The following is a 14,116-nucleotide window of genomic DNA, read 5'->3' on the forward strand; positions in this document are numbered from 1 at the left end:
TTGTGCTCTATATTAGATTTCCTTTATGAGTATATCATAAGCGATATTTGTCTTTTATCTTTCTGACTTATTTCACCCAGGATGAGAGTCTCTCTTTCCACCCATGTGCTGCAAATGGCATTATGTCATTCTTTATGACTGAGTAGTATTCCATTGTGTATCTTCCGAATCCAATCATTTGTTGATGGACATTTGGGTTGATATCTTAGCTACTGTGAATAATGCTGCAATGAACATGTGGGTGTGTCTTTTTTTAAGGAAAGTTTTGTCCAGATATATGCCCAAGAGTGGAATTGCTGGGTCATGTGGTAGTTCTATGTATATATTGCTAAAGTACCTCCATACTGTTCTCCATAGTGGTTGTACCAGCTTATATTCCCACCAACAGTTCCCTTTTCTCCACACCCACTCCAGCATTTATTTGTGGACTTATTAATGATGGCCATTCTGACTGGTGTGAGGTGGTATCTCATGGTAGTTTTGATTTGCATTTCCCTAATAATCAGGGATGTTGAGCATTTTTCATGTGCTTGTTGGCCATCTGTATATCTTTCTTGGAGAATGGTCTATTCAGGTCTTTTGCCTATTTTTCCATTGGGTGGTTGGCTTTTTTGCTGTGGAGTTGTATAAGTTGCTTGTGTATTCTAGAGATTAAGCCCTTGTCCATTGCAACATTTGAAACTATTTTCTCCCATTCTCTAAGTTGTTTTCTTTTTGGTTTCCTTTGCTGTGCAAAAGCTTGTCAGTTTGATTGTCCCATTGGTTTATTTTTGCTCTTATTTCTGTTGCCTTGGGAGAGTGACATGAGAAAACATTTGGAAGGTTGATGTCAGAGAATGTTTTGCCTATGTTCTCTTCCAGGAGTTTGATGGTGTCTTGTCTTAAATATAAGTCTTTCAGCCATTTCGAGTTTGTTTTGGTGCATGGGGTGAGGGTGTGTTCTAGTTTCATTGATTTGCATGCAGCTGTCCAGGTTTCCCAGCAATTCTTGAGTTGACTTTTTTTTTTTAATTTTCCCACTGTACAGCAAGGGGGTCAGGTTATCCTTACATGTATGCATTGCAATTACAGTTTTTTCCCCCACCCTTTCTTCTGTTGCAACATGAGTATCTAGACATAGTTCTCAATGCTATTCAGCAGGATCTCCTTGTAAATCTATTCTAAGTTGTGTCTGATAAGCCCAAGCTCCCACTCCCTCCCACTCCCTCCCCCTCCCATCAGGCAGCCACAAGTCTCTTCTCCAAGTCCATGATTTTCTTTTCTGAGGAGATGTTCATTTGTGCTGGATATTAGATTCCAGTTATAAGTGATATCATATGGTATTTGCCTTTGTCTTTCTGGCTCATTTCACTCAGTATGAGATTTTCTAGTTCCATCCATGTTGCTGCAAATGGCATTATGTCATCCTTTTTTATGGCTGAGTAGTATTCCATTGTGTATATATACCACATCTTCCGAATCCAATCATCTGTCGATGGACATTTGGGTTGTTTCCATGTCCTGGCTATTGTGAATAGTGCTGCAATGAACATGGCAATGGAACAGAATAGAGAATCCGGAAATAAACCCTGACACCTATGGTCAATTAATCTTTGACAAGGGAGGCAAGAACATAAAATGGGAAAAGGAAAGTCTATTCAGCAAGCATTGCTGGGAAACCTGGACAGCTGCATGCAAAGCAATGAAACTAGAACACACCCTCACACCATGCACAAAAATAAACTCCAGATGGCTGAAAGACTTAAATATACGACAGGACACCATCAAACTCCTAGAAGAAAACATAGGCAAAACACTCTCTGACATCAACATCATGAATATTTTCTCAGGTCAGTCTCCCAAAGCAATAGAAATTAGAGCAAAAATAAACCCATGGGACCTCATCAAACTGAAAAGCTTTTGCACAGCAAAGGAAAACAAAAAGACAACTTTCAGAATGGGAGAAAATAGTTTCAAATGATGCAACCGACAAGGGCTTAATCTCTAGAATATATAAGCAACTTATATAACTCAACAGCAAAAAAACCAATCAATCAATGGAAAAATGGGCAAAAGACCTGAATAGACATTTCTCCAAAGAAGATATACAGATGGCCAACAAACACATGAAAAGATGCTCAACATCGCTGATTATAAGAGAAATGCAAATCAGAACTACCATGAGATACCACCTCACACCAGTCAGAATGGCCATCATTAATAAATCCACAAATAACAAGTGCTGGAGGGGCTGTGGAGAAAAGGGAACACTGCTGGTGGGAATGTAAACTGGTACAGCCACTATGGAGAACAGTTTGGAGATACCTTAGAAATCTATACATAGAACTTCCATATGACCCAGCAATCCCACTCTTGGGCATATATCCGGACAAAGCTCTACTTGAATTGACTTTCTATTTCGCATTTTATGTCTTGCCTCCTTTGTCAAAGATTAATCAACCATAGGTGTCAGGGTTTATTTCTGGGTTCTCTATTCTGTTTCATTGGTCTGTATGTCTGTTTTGGCTCCAGTACCATACTGTCTTGATAACTGTGGCTTTGTAATATTGCTTGAAGTCTGGAAGAGTTATGCCTCCTGCTTGCTTTTTGTTTCTCAGGATTACTTTGGCAATTCTGGGTCTTTTGTGGTCCCATGTAGATGTTTGGATTGTTTGTTCTTGTTCTGTGAAAAAATGTCATGGGTAATTTGATAGGGATTGCATTGAATCTGTAGATTGCTTTGGGTAGTATGGCCATTTTTACGATATTTTTCCAATCTAGGAACACGGAATTGCTTTCCATTTCTTTACATCTTCTCTAATTCCCTTGATAAATGTTTTATAGTTCTTGGCATATAAGTCCTTTACTTCCTTGGTCAGGTGCATTCCCTGTATTCCCAGGTATTTGATTTAATGTCTTTAGCATGTGTAAGTTCCTTCTTACCTACAGCTAATAGTCCTCTCCAAATTCTGCAGGGACATTGACCACTGGAAAAGCAGTTTTAAAATCAGTGAAAAGAGTTGATCTGTTATCCTTACCTAGATGGAGGGTTCTGGGCAGCACTATGAGTTTGGACTTTGTGAGGAGGTACCTTATGAGTGGGCACTTCTGTTTCTAGTGTCTATTGAGTGCTCATCCCCACATACACAGCTTTGCATTGTCCCTGTTCCATGAAGATGCTTCTACTGTGACCATTTCGAGGTCTGTATTCTCCAATGGCAAATCCCTCAGGGAATGGCAGATACAATAGACTTGTTCAATTATGTGAATACAGTCAGGTGCAAGACCTTCAGTACTAGCGGAGACAAGCATGTCTGGGTTTAAGGCTGAGGCTATCTTCAAAGCTACATTAGGATTATCCAAGAATATATAGCTTGATATTTTCCTAATCTTCTGGAGGTCAACCAATATCCTCCCTGCTGTTTTAAGAGCAAAATCCACATCAAGGGCTCTGCACTGTGGTGTATCATCCCAGTATAAATTTTTCTGCTTCTTGTAATAGGTCATAAGTAGCTGCTATGGTCTGAAGGCAAACTGGCCATTCCTCAGTGACTGTGTCTAATTATTCAAGAAATACACACAGGTCTCTTTATGCTGTGAGAGTATTAAGTCAATACTCCAGCCTGTTTCCTTGTCCCTCATGAACAAACAAGTCACAAGTGGAGCATATAAAGCTGGAGCAGTTAATCATTTTTCTTTGGCAACACATGGGATTAAAAATGAGGGGTATATAAAAAAGTTATCCTCTAGGTCCCTGGTGAATCAAGAGAAATCCCGTAGTAGTGAGGAGGGTATATATGGGTTAGGGACCACTGAGTGAACATCTTCCACAATGTAGTTAATTAATCTTTAAGTCCTGTGCAAACCTGTATTCTTCTGTGTTTGGTTGCTGGAAGGGTAAACTTGGAGTATCATCAGGAGACCATCATGAACTTGACTAGGTCATAATCAAGTAAAATTCTTATCAGGAGACCAGCAGGGGTGCAATAAGTCATAGTCAAGGATGTTAGCAGGGGCTGAATCCCTTGCTCTGCCCCTTCATTTAATGGATGCTATATTTAGATGGGCATTTTTCCCCGGAGACTAAGTCTGACCTGTATAGGTACTTCTGTTTCCAATCCCCCTGGCTTCCCTTCATCCTAGAGGTCTGGGCTCATGTTTTGACATATCTCTTCCACAAGTGCTGAGGGTACAAAAGCCTACAGTGCACAACCCTGTGCTGGTGATACTTTGTTGTTCATTTGTCCTGGAGCAAAGATAATCTTGGCATTTAATTTGATTAGTAAAACTCTTGAAGAATGGAACATTTAGGAATGTACAAAAAATGATGCTTCAGAGGAATCTTCCCCCTCTGACTGTATAATGGCTGGAGAAAGGAATTTTTCAGGGTTTCTCCAGACACTTCAGTTACTAAGAGTTTCAGAAGAAAGTTGTTCAGAAAGCCAGGAATTTAAAACTTAGTATGTGGCCTCCATGTTGATCAGAAGATCAGAAGTTGTTTTCTCAACCCCAGAGTCACCTGGGGATCTGTATGGGAAATACTGATGTGACTCAGATATAAAGGAAACCCTGGGCCCCATTATCCCTGGTCAACTCAGACATGCGCTGATTCCCCTGTAGTAGTCTATCTTCCAAAGTCTCAAGATAAGACATTCTCTTCCACTGAGACTTCTGTTTTCAAGTCTCTGTTGCAGTTGCCTATTGGAAGGGACCCATTGCCAGATGGCTCTTTTGAGAGAAGGCTTGGGGGTCCAGGGCCTCCTTCCTGTTGCTGGGTCCCTGTATGAAGCTGGGTTTCGTCCAGCTCCTCCCTGTGTCCAAGCAACATGCAGCAGAGCAGCCTGGTTCATCTCACCCCGCCCCCTCCCAACCTTTTTCTCCTGAACACGGCCTGTCATTAAAAACTTTTAAGGCAATTTCAACCAGTTGAGACATGCTTCTTCAAGGCCACTTGTCCCTTGTGTAAATTCCTCTGTCAAGGGTGCTTAGACCATTGAGCATCACCTTGAAGTTCTCGGGTGTCTCAAAATATACATCAGTGTGTTACCAGTAGGCTTCAAAAACCCTTTGAGGAAACTCTGAAAAATCCTCCTTTGGCTTTTGTTTTCCTTGCATTCTTCTGGGTCTTCTTTATTTGGGGCACCCCTTTTTGGTAGCCCTGAAAGATATAGCCTTATAAAAAATGTTCAAGTTTTGGTCTAACTGCTGCATTCCCACCTCAATCGAGGATCCAGGGTTGATATAGCCTACTACAGCCCACATTGGATTGACAGGGGTTTCTGCATAAAGCCAACACACATCGTTTCTAGCTCTTCCTAGGACCATTCTACATTCTTCTGAAATATGGAGGGAAGTAACAAATTTCTAACAATAGAATATGTTGGATTCTGGGGCTGAGATGTTTTTCTCTTTGGGTCATCTCGATAAGTTGGTATATCCTTCCAATTCAACAAATCCAAAGTTGAAAAGGGGGAGTGGACCTAAATCCTATCACCTGCCTATTCTCAGAGTTCATACCTCCAATGGGAGTTGGCTTAATGGATATTGCCCTATCGGGCTTGGGGGTAGCTTCCTTAGCCAAATTGATGGGTTTAAGGTGGGGGAAGAACCATTCCTATTCCTCACCTCTCAGGGACTGGGAGGCTGGATCCAGGGGTTGTGATGGAGAATCAGCGTGGCCACCATATGGGGATGGAAGAGGAACAGTAAGAATTTTCTACTTTACTGATAGGAACCAATCATTTTCCTGAGAATTGGGCAGAAAATGGTTTTTAATGTTACCTTCTTGTTGAATCACAACATTTTGTTTGTAAAGGTTTATTCTGGTACAAGAACAGAAGAGATTATACATAAAGTTTTCACTGCATTTTTCTTTTTATTTACTAGACGAATCTAAATGTAAAATAATACTGTAATTTAAGGATCCACTTCAAAGCCATTTTTTCTCCAGAATACAAAGAATATTGTGGTCAAATAGTGGTTAAAAACCATTTTTCATTTTCATGGGTTGATAAATAAAAAGTTGCCCAATTTTAGATAATGCAACCTAGAAGTTTACAAGGGGGGATGGAGTTAACATTTCTCATTCTTGAGGGTTTTTTTTCATATGATTGAGGCAAACCAAGTCTGTCTAGGGGTCTATGTAGTCTGTCCAGCACCATTGGCAAAAATCACCCAGTGCCAACAAAGTTAAGCCCCTGATGGCCTGATGCCAACAGCTTCATTGTGAATAATGAGCTATCAGAAATATGTATTCTGTCCTTGGGTCCTTGGAGGTGATTTCACATTATACACAGATGTCCCAACATCACTATAAATTACCCAGTCACATGAAATTTGCTAAGAATAGAAGGAAAAGTGTCAAGAGTTAAGTTTAATTCCTAAGAGTTCTACTACAGACTATGTTAGACTCACTAGCTGGAACTCTGATCATTGCCCTTTTCTTTGAAATATGTGAATTGGACTAAGTTGGAGAAATTGCATAGAGCTGGGAGGATAGTCAGAGCCACTCAGAAGCAAGACTGGCATCGGTGAACATGACTGGCATTTGGAGAACTGTCACTTCCCACCAGTGACACAGCTCCCCATCTGGGTATTTTTCAGTAGTTCTCACCTCACTGCCTCCCCCAAATCACTCTTAATGTGGCCAGGAGTCAGTTTTTCTTGCCACCTGGAGCCCATTTCTTCCATCACAGGCTGGCAGCTGTCCCACCAAGAGCCATGGTTTGTCCTCTTGCTCTCCCTTCTTATGCAATGAAGGCATTCCTCAGGGTGTTGGGAAGAGTGGCTGGCCAACCTGTTCCAAGAAGTGGTAGTTGGCTTGGAGATGGTAGCAATGACATAGCAATGACATGCCCTACCACCTGTATCATCCTTCCCAGGCTCCACCCCTGGACAACTCAATTTTCTCTTTGTGGATGCTTAAGAAAATTCACTTTGGCCCTGAATCCATGACTTTCTCTCACTACTACCTAGTGCAGGGATTGAGGTTCCCCTTTGTATCTAATGAAAGCTGCCTTTCTTCTTAAAATGTTTGTGGTAGTTTCAGATTTGAACTGGTCTTCTAGCTCAACTTGGAAATTTTGTGTGGACCCTGGATATCTCGATTTTCTACTTGTGATATCCTGTTTTTACCGAACAAAACTCTTGGTCAGCTGGACCTCAGGAGAAACTCCCAGAGCAAATCCTTTCATTAGCATTTGCTTCTTGCAACTTAGTTGTCCTTGAATGCTAAGCCCAATGCTTGCTTCCCACTTTAGCTCTGAGACCTGAATAAAAATGCCTGACATTTTGGGTGTTGGTGTCTTAGACTCGTTTTTAGGTTTTCATTTCCTTGTGATAGGCTTTTGACTCTGAGATGTCTGTTGCTATACTTGTTCTGACATTTTTGTGAATCCCTCCATAATTTTCACCACAACATAGATAGCATTTATCTTCTATTCTGAGATTTTAAAGTTCAGTCACACAGGAAGATAACTCTTAATGTAAATTTTCCTAATAAAGAATCTTAACTCTTTATAGTATCCTGTTCTATCAGTTAAGAGTGACCTGACTTGTCTCCCTTGGTTTCCCTCCAAGGGATCTGAGCACTCTAAATTAATTCTACTTTAGTCTATCATAAGTCCTGTTAATACCCATTAGTCGAGGCATTACTTGTGTATAAAACAGTAATGGACCAGCAAATCTTAGACTGAGTTTGTAGCAGGTTTACAGTGTTCTGTCAATCTCTACTGTACAGAAAACTGACCCAATCACACATATTTGTGATAGAGCATAATATGAAAAAAGGAATGTATATATGTATGTGACTAGCTCACATTTTTCTGAAATGAGCAGGAAGGTTTGCCCTATTCCAGTCCTAGGGCCTAAACATCATTTGGTTTCTCTTATAAGAGTACCCCTGAGATGTGAATTTGATTGCAAGTAGTTTATTTGGGAGATGTGGGAAGGATGATAGACTATAGAAGTGAAATGTTGAAAGAAAGCCATGCATAGATGTATTATTACAAAAGCCACCTAAGAAAACTCTGAGAAATGGCAAAAAACATACCTAGGAATTATTGTACTTGAGTAGCTGGGGTGTATTTGTGCACCAAAACTCGGGAGGTCATGTGGGGAGGGTGTAGCAGATGAGTGAAACACAGTATTGATATCCAGGAATAGATTCCCCTAAGGATGAACCCAGACAATGACCCAATATGGTGATGGTACACAATGGTACCATGTCACCCTAGGCTGGATTCAGCTAATGTGCAGTGTTTGTGTGGGGCTGGCGAAGACTATTAGGTGACCATGGTGGTTTGACAGCTCTCCGTGCCAAATCCAGCTTCCCTCTCTTTACACCCCATGTGTTAACTCTCCAAGAAAACTTGTACAATCACAATTCTTTCAATATCTGCTTCCAGAAGAACCCAGTTGATAATAATCTTCCTTTTCTGCCCAGGGCTGATTAGACTGTTGTTTTCCTTCCTGACATTTGTGTTACACATGTCCAAACTTAATCATTCCTTGGATCATCAAGTGCCTACTTCTTGACGGGAAGCTCATGTTGCATAGATGGTTGGTATGTCAGGCACTGTGGGGACCCAGGAACAATCACAAAGTGGCTTTTAAATGGAGTAAACCTGTTGCACAGGAAGTAAGCCTGTCTTAGACTTACTAGAGGCTTCCATTAAAATGTGTTCTCCAACATCTCAAGTTTTGGTGGATCTACAGGACATGAGGTGTAAAGAAGGGTGTCCCACCAACTAGAGGAGATGCAGAGCTTCTCCTGTTCTGATCCCACTCCTGGAATATCAAGTAATAGAAAGCTACCAGTTGAACGGTTTGGAAGAGATTGTTTTCCTCCAACTCCTATTTTTTGGATATTAAATGACAACAATGTAATATTTCATTGTAAATACCCTTTTATCCTCTAAATACCTGTTTAAAGTTTCCCCTGTTAAACTTAATACATCCTAGAAAATTTGCTGCAATATTTTAGCAGTCCTTCTTGGACTGCTGTTACAATTCATCCTTAGCGTGGGGAATCATTCTTTGAAGACATGAATAGAGAGAAAAATAGGTTCCAAAATATGTCTTGGGAATCTACACTACACTAGAATCTGTCGGTAATCTAGAAGAGGAATCTGGCCCTTCTTTAGTCATCTTTACTATTGACTGTTACGGCCAGCCTAGAAAATTTTGTCTTGAGTTTACTAGCATTGAAACCAAAAGGATAAGTCCTGTTCATTTAACTCGACCACCTCTAGTCCACCAATAGATCAGGGACTTGGGAGAAGTAGTTTGCCAAGATGAAATTAAGCTTGTGGACAATGTCCTTTAAAGAATAAGGGAGAGAGCAGTATAAGGTGCAGACACTTCAGAAATGGATTCGGATCTCTAGACCAGTAAATGGATTGGGGAGGATTGAGTGAGAAGAGTTTCTGACTATGTTCCAGCTCTAAGTTTTGGCCAGGTCAATGGGAAGCCCTAGAGGTAATTGTAGATGGCTGCATTGAGCAGGGCAAATGGTTAGGTTGGGACAAGTGGGGAGAACATGGTATTGGCTATGTCCTTAGATCATAGTTGATTCTGAAGAACTGGCAGGTGGAGATAGTTGCCCATCTACTCTATGCCACATCTGTACAGAAATTAATGTACCGTAATACTTATTACTGGAGAAAAAGACAAATTAACTTGATCTATGATGATATCAATCAGAATTACACCCTGTGAGATCCAAATGTCATCTTATACATCAGGAAAGAGTGCTGGGTTGAATACAGTGCATGCTCTCAAGAAAGGATATGGCATCAGTGCTGTGCAAAAGAATTAACTTCCTTGCCTGTTTGAAGACTTCAGTTAACTTCCATAAAATAAAGAATTGGAGATGTGGAAAGTAATTTCAACTTTTGTCCAATTATGCTATTAGGTGTTTTCCTAGATTAGGTTGATGCTGCTAGGTTGATGCTGCTGTTTCTAAGAAGGTGCTCTAAAAATTACATATGGTAGATAGTATTTAATGGCATCGTACAGTGATAGAACATAGTACAGTGGCAGAAAGTATTAGTGTATCTACTTGTTTGAGTTTTACACTTACAGATAAATGCTGTTGCTCATCTTTTCTATCTACACTAATAGAATCACATTGCTTAGGTCAGTTCAATACCCATTGTATGTATCTCTTGATATGCTCAATTCAGCATAGACAGTATGTCATCCATGCATTTAAACCAGTAGTGAAACTATTTCAGACTGAATGGTGCTCTTAAAACCTGTGAGGTCAGTTTAATGGCTGCTAAGAAGTGCTAGCATTTCCCAGGATAAAATAATCCCAATTAATAAGAATGCTTCTGGGGTAATCTCAATTTGGTAGGAATTTTTGAAGAGCTTATCAATGGCATGAGTGCTTATTTCTGAATCCCCAAGACAGAAAACTTAGATTTGGCTGAAATTTTTATCTCCATGATATTGGGGGATGCCTGACCTCTTGAAGACTAACGCATGTGTGTATGACGGTCTCTCTTTAGATTACAAAACTTTTGAGTTGAAGAAATATCATGGTGTATTGTCTGAGTTATGATTAATCCAAAAGACTAAGGGGCACAGGAATATATTGCCAGAAACTTGTTGGAACAAGGCATGTGTTAATGTCCCATGTTTTTGGACATTGTCTTCTGCTCACTGTCTTTGGCACAAAAGGAAGTAGCATATAACATATAGCATTCCTTCTTTTAGAACTTAGACGTCTATTTTATTTAATTTTTTATTTGATTTTTTTCCCCATTGTACCTGGTTTCTGAAGGATATGTAGATACTCAGTTGCAGGGGAAAAAATAAGTGGAAGTCATGTACACTCAAGCTGAGACTCACTGCTTTAAATAAACCTGTTACTGCTTCCTCTGCTAAGGGAGATGTCCTTCTATTGCCAAGATCTTCATGCACACCTTAACCTTCTTTCCTTACTGAGCAATTCTTCCAGGTGGCACAGGGAAAGTGATCTTTTCCAGGAGTAGGATTCCTTCAGGGCTTTCATGTAAGCACCAGTTCCTGATTGTGCACTCCAGATGCTCTTAACCCTGTGCAGAAAACAAAGAGCAAAAAAGGCTTCCTCACCTCCATCACAGCCAGATGACCAAGCAAGACTAAGCTATTTGGAGCATGAATTGGGTTCAGAATGTACTTCCTCATTTCATTGAGGTTGTCAGTTCAGTATTTTCCAAAAGAGCCTGTAGAGTAAACACATGTCTGGTTTCTGCAGAAGGCGTCTGCGGGAGGTTTGGGAATGGAGATCTCTTAGCCTTGAGTTTCCACTTTGGAATGTTCAGTAAGAATTACATGACTTATAAAACTGTCTTTGTATATCATGTATTTTATGGTTTAAAAAGGCTGACCATACCAAGTGACAAAATTTAAATTCTCTGTAGTAGAGATTATACAAAAGTATCAAGCTCTATGTAGATACATCTTGAACTGATAGTTAGAAATAAACTCTTGATATAAAGGGATATCAAGATCATCTTATTTGATGGTAACCTAGTCCTGAGCCTTTTAAGCCTGAAACTCAAGTTCTGAGAAATATGTTGATGGTGGCCTCAAGGTAAAGAGACATGGATTGAGGCTGGGATTGGACCTGAGTTCAAGTTTAATAATCCCCTTGTCCTGTAACTGGGAAAGTTGAGATCTATACGGCAGGAGAAATACTAGCTTGATTGATGACTAGACTGTTAAGAGGGCTGTGGGTTTGGCATTATGTATACCAACTTGATAGGCCCTGAGGGCTAGAGCTTCCTATTTTGTGGTTCAACCAGAATAAATTGAATATCTGAGAGCTGTTTCTAAGGCCAACTCTGTCATTGAAGGCAGTGGTTTGCATGTTTCAGGAACAGACTGGCTGATATTTTCTCCTATAGCCAAAAAATCCAATTGTGTTCATATTATTGGACAGCATAGACTATCACTAGTCTGCTCATGTCTAATCCCATTCTTTGAAGACAAGATCATGTTGAGTGTTTAATCTGCTTGCCTATTTGGGATTGTATCTCCAGAGCAGAGCCAGCAACAAGAAATGAGAGGCTAATATTATAAAGCAAGGAGAGTAGGTGGTGTGAAGGGACGGAACTCCAACAGGAAGATAGAGGTTGAGGTCCTAAAACAGTGCACCTTTACCATGGCTTCCCCTGAGAAGCCATGAATCTATATCCTGAGACTCCTGGAGCCTCCATGGAGCCTTGGGTGAGGCAACTCACAATTTAAATGATAGTGAGCCGTTTGCTTAGTATTATTTCCAAACTTGACTAACAGCATCCTCTTGTCACTTTATTTGGCCTTCTTCTCTTCAACCATTTTTAAATCAGTATATAAAAATACAAGATTTGATGTTTTCTAAAAATCCTCAAACTGTTGGGGCTAGTTTTTTGAGAGATAATTCACAAGCTATAAAATGTACCATTAGAGTACACAATTCAATGGTGTGTAGGATATTTAAAGTTGTGTGATGAGCACTAATTCTAGAACATGTCATCACTGCTCAAAAGAAACAATTAGCAGTCATTTCTTACTTAATCCAGCTTCTGTCCTCCATAAAACTTAATGCTTTTCTTGGAAAGATGTTCACTAGTTCCAAGAAATTCAAATTTCTGGGCCCTTAAATGTTTTTGTCTATACAAAGTGGCCTACAAAATTCACCAAATTTAAAACGGTTGATAGTATTTTCAGGGTGTCAAAGATGATAAACACAGATACTATATTTAGAACGTACAACATTAATCTTATTCTTGGAATGTAGAAAAATAGATGCTCTTCTCTTAAAGTCACTTTTCTTTTAAAAGGAGAAAGACTGGCAAGCCTCTGGCTTCATTGTCTGAAATTTAAAAGGCTTGGGTCATTCCGTACCTCTCACTCTGCCTCTGGATTAGCAGTAGGTCAGTCTGAGTCAGAGCAGAACCAAGTACTGTAACAAGGACAGATTTGCCTCAAGGGTTTCTTAAAAGAGCATGGGTAATGTCTGAGAGTTCATACTCTAATATTCTAGACAACAACTGAATCAACATGCATCTGTACTCCAGGAAGGGATTAGGACACTAGAGAACTAAATACATGCTTGATGTCCATTAAAAATAAACAGGTCTCTGTGTCTGGGGGCTTGTCATTCAGAGTTCCCTTTCATATCATAACATATCTAGATTTTAGATGTTTATCTGTACTTCAGTGTACCATATGAAAGGACCTCATGGGCTTGACAGGCTGAGAGAGGACATTTATGACTACATCTAGAGAAATACCTGGAATGTACCTAAACTAAATGTCTGTATAATTGCTAGATGACAGTATATCATGTCTACGAAAAAAAATCCTGAAAATATTACTGTAGGAAATGAGAAGTTACACTTCTCATTCACACTGGTTCATGTTAAATTGGATTGTGCAAAATTCAGATACAATTACATTTGCCAAGCTGCCTTGACTAGAAAAGACTGCACGAAGTTAAAAGTGGAAGAAGCCTGGGAAGCCTGGGAGACCCATCAGTCTGTGTGTGACCACAGGGAAGGAGGTGGAAGATGTTTGAGTAGAAGAAGCATCCAAGACAGACCCTTAGTGTAAGTAATGTAGGACAAAGCTGGAACTGCCAAAGAGTTTCCCTGTCTTAGAGGAAGGGTCTGCTCATACAACTCATCCCTGTTGTCATTGGGTAGCAATGCTTACTAGGCATAGCCTTGGTAGCAATGGGGTATAACGGCCCAGCCCTTTTGTCACTGGGCAGGAGCCCTTGGCAAGCATGGCCTCAGTACTAGGGTAGACATGGTTTCAGCAGAAGCTGGACCCTTAGTCAATTTCCTCTCTGAAGTAGGTCTGGGGATTCAAGAGAATTTTGTAACAAAGATTCTATGGTTCCCACACCTCTATTTACAGAAGGATCCACTTGTCTTTTTCTTGCAAAATCCTGATCATCAGTCTTGCACCTGAGGAAAGGAGTTTGTTCTTTTGTGTACATCCTATGTATAACTTACCAACATTTCCCCTTGAACAGCTTAGTTTGGCTGTATAACAGCTATTTTTAAATATGACACTGTGATCACTTGTATTTGTCTTTGTCTTATTCTGACTCCAATCTCTGAGTGAAAGACTCCACAGAATATGTAAATGGTCCCTGATC

The sequence above is a fragment of the Sus scrofa genome, chromosome 6, assembly GCF_054392235.1.
Source record: "Sus scrofa isolate SSC_HxYL_T2T_F1_AM1 chromosome 6, Sscrofa_HxYL_maternal_Yorkshire_Landrace_v2.0, whole genome shotgun sequence".
Classification (NCBI taxonomy): domain Eukaryota; kingdom Metazoa; phylum Chordata; class Mammalia; order Artiodactyla; family Suidae; genus Sus; species Sus scrofa.